We start from the raw sequence: 3,728 nt of genomic DNA on the forward strand, positions 1-3,728 counted from the left end.
TTTTTCCGTTTGATATCATGGTCCTCGATACTTAAAAGACTTACATTCCCTGAATTTACTGGCTCTTGTCAAGCTATTTGTGTAGCCCAAGGTTTCATACTCCTCTTTTAACTTCTGTAGCATGTACTCACCATCATCCTGGTCGACCAAGTAGATTTTAGATGCAATCGGTGCTCCAGAACACAATTGGCGTAGTCCTTCTGTAACAGGAAGTTGCATTCATACTGAATTTCCTACTTTGACAGCATTCACACAGCCCATATAGAACTGTATAACTACTTTTACGTAAGTAGTTGACGCACCAATATAATTTCATATTTGTCCACAAATTGTTTTGTGACGCCATATCTTACATCTTCTACAAATCCACCAAGACTAAATGGGCTCTGTACGTGTGGGAGTTCTCATCCCTACTAGATTCCGTAATGTGAATATTCCATCAATACATGAGCACCCTGGTCTGAAACCATTCTGTCCATATGATTTTACAGTCTCAACCTCAAATATTTCTGTTAATATTCTCCTGTATAGTCGTGCTAGCATTGGCATTACACATACGTTCCGGTAATTTCCACAATACTGCCTATTCCCCTTCATGTGGACTGAAGTCATAACATTTTGAATTACTTCGGTACCAGGTCCATTTATATACAGTTATTATACATCTGGGACAAGATATCACACACTAATGTAATGATTTCTTTACTAATACTTTAATTTTTTTTCATACTCATACTTATCTTCTATAGTTTTTACCTGAATGTTTCCCAGAAGAGCATATTTTGTGTGTGTGTAGGCTTCTCCGGTTGAATGTAGTTTCAATAAATTTTTTTCTTTAATTTGTGCTGTGAGGCTTTCTGGCATATTCCAGCTTTTTCGCCACGGTGCAAGTGGCCTTCAGGACGCTGTGGATGTATAGGTTTTCGTATCATGTCGTAGGAGATCGGCCACTTCTTCATTTCTGGAATGTGATCCAAACTACGATGACGGCAGACTTTAAGACAGTATATTTCGTGCACTTCAAAACTTTGAACAGTGTAGATAACCTCATAGAGAAACACTACTCCCCAAATTATATGGAAACTCATCTGAGAGTCCTCAAAGGAAACCGTGCACTCTATCAAACACTAGCAATAGGTGACAAATTCCACACATAAAAACAGAAATTCAAGGAAACACTATTACCATACTTAATGAACTGTACAAAGTTACCTCCTCAAAGAAAAAGTAATGATCAAACGCGATCTGCCTCTTTTCTAGCGTTAATATCGTCGTGTGGGGCAGAAATATTTTTTTAAATAAAATCAATTTATTTTACTTTGAGGCCTGTTGTTCTTTCTGTTGTCATTGCCCCCAGTTAACCCACGGGAAGAAAGTCGCACGCACCAGCTGTCTGTCTACCGTGTTAACTTTGTTCTGTGTGTGATCGTATTTTAACTGACTGTGATCACATTTTCTGAGGCGGAGATAGGTGTCCATATCGGTCGCCTAAACGAGCGCTGAAAGCTGCCCTAGCAACACAGTCAGGCTAACCTGTGTGTCAGAACGTGTATCGTTAATTAACTGCAGATTCCATGAGGTTCTGGTTTACCTTTCTGTCTAGCCAGCCAGAATTCTGCACAATAAGCTAGGCGAACAGGTCGGTATTAAAATACGCTGCCATCCAAAATATCTTCTTCTCTGAAACTTCCTGCCAGATTAAAACTGTGAGACTTGAACTGGGGACCTTTGCCTTTCGCCGGTAAGTGCTCTACCTACTGAGCTACCCAAGCACGACTCACGCCCCGTCCTCACAGCTTTACTTCTGCCAGTACCTCGTCTCCTACCTTCCAAACTTTACAGAAGCTCTCCTGCGAACCTTACAGAACTAGCACTCCTGAAAGAAAGGATATTGCGGAGACATGGCTAGGAGTGCTAGTTAGATGTAGGTTAATACAGTATTAATCCGGCATTTTAAGCGGAGCTCTGATGTACATGACGAAAGCAGGAAATGTTTCGTAATACCGGTGAAGGAGACGGGATGTGCTAACTGGTGCAGAGCGGAGAACCTGGGACGTGATTGATGATGGCGGTAATGAGCTCTTAATGCAGTGGAATGGTTTGCAGCGTTTTTCATTCAGTTTTCAGTAACCCCGAGTATTAGGGATAATTAATATAAATCACACTAGAAGCATCAACTTACTACAGGATCTTGTTCGCACTAGCCATAACATGAATTGAGACTCACTGGAAGAAGAAATGCTCTCGTACAAAATGCTTTGTTACTATGTTGACACATAGTAGCAGTGCCCTCCTTTAGACCATAAATCAGTGTAATGGAATTCATAAACGTGACACGTGCAAGCTTCATTATCAGATGCTGTGAACTATCAAATGCTGGAACCTCTGATTTCAGCGGGCTGGTACTCTACCGACTATGCCAATCAGTTATGACTCAACAGTCTAAGACTTTTCTGTAGAATGAGAAATCATTTTGTAAACAATGCCCCAAGCTGTGACTAAGCCATTTCTCAGAGAAATTCCTTTTTTTAACTGGAATGCTAGACCCTTGAGGTACTCAGCAGAGTTTCTGTGAAGTCTGAAATGCACAGGGAAGGAAGGTACTGGCTGAGGTAAAGTTGTCATTCCTCGTGCTTGGCTAGCTCAGTCGGTAGAGCACACGCCCGTCAGAAGCAGAGATCACTGTTTCGTGTCCCGGCGCCGTGCACAGTTTTAATCTGCCATAAAGATTCAGTAGCCTACTCAAGATGACACCGTAACTTTCGACACTGGAAGAGTAATTTGACTGCCATCATACGGCTTGAAAAATATTTGTTACCTATTTCATTACTTCGTTTTTTTTCAGTTCTTTTATTATCAAACTTACCACTTTATTCCTTTCACCGCCAATAATATTCTTCTGGTCTTTGGAGTGCTTCCTTCCATTTGCAATGCAGCCTCCAATTCTTCTTCATTTCCTTATATTTTTACAATTTCCCTTTAGTAACCATACTACTGCTCGACGAGAGTTTTTAAACTGTCACCGACAAAGATCAGCACTGACCGACAGGAACTGTTTCACATGGATACAACTAATAACAACGGCCAGCTCTGTGTCTCATTTGGGTCTTTAATAAATATATCAAGTAATACACTAAAGCATTTTTTAGTTTCTAATGGAGAGAACGGGAAATTGCTGTAGAGGCGAGGTCTCTCATCCGAGCTTAGTGGAATGGAGCTCACAACGAGGGTTCTATGAGAGTCGTACTGCCCGACCCAATCGTATTTAATAGGCTGCCCCACCAGCATCACAAGGAGACTTTCAAAGCAGCTCACAGAAATCAACATGAAATGCATAACAATTTGCTGGATGCGCTGTATTGCTGTTTGGGGTAGGTTAAATAGTAATGAAATTACTTTTGCCGTGCAATACCGAAAAACCCTTTTCTTATCATTCAAATATTGTAAATATGAGCATATAGTTTTTTTTGTGGAACTATGTTGTCATCTTTTATTATTATTTTCTCTTCTTTCAACAATAGTCGTCAGGATCACGTGAAATAAATACTTATTGACTTTCCTTTGGCCCAGCGATTATTCATGCTGCTTCCGTTTCTCTGTCAATGCATGTTGTTCAATACTTCTCCATTATTTCTCGAAACCCCGTATTTGTGTGATTTTTCTTAATATCATATCGGTCCTTTAAATTTGACCAACCTTATTCGTGAAGGTCTTTTTCTCATTGATCG

Source organism: Schistocerca serialis, chromosome 5, assembly GCF_023864345.2.
Source record: "Schistocerca serialis cubense isolate TAMUIC-IGC-003099 chromosome 5, iqSchSeri2.2, whole genome shotgun sequence".
Taxonomy (NCBI): domain Eukaryota; kingdom Metazoa; phylum Arthropoda; class Insecta; order Orthoptera; family Acrididae; genus Schistocerca; species Schistocerca serialis.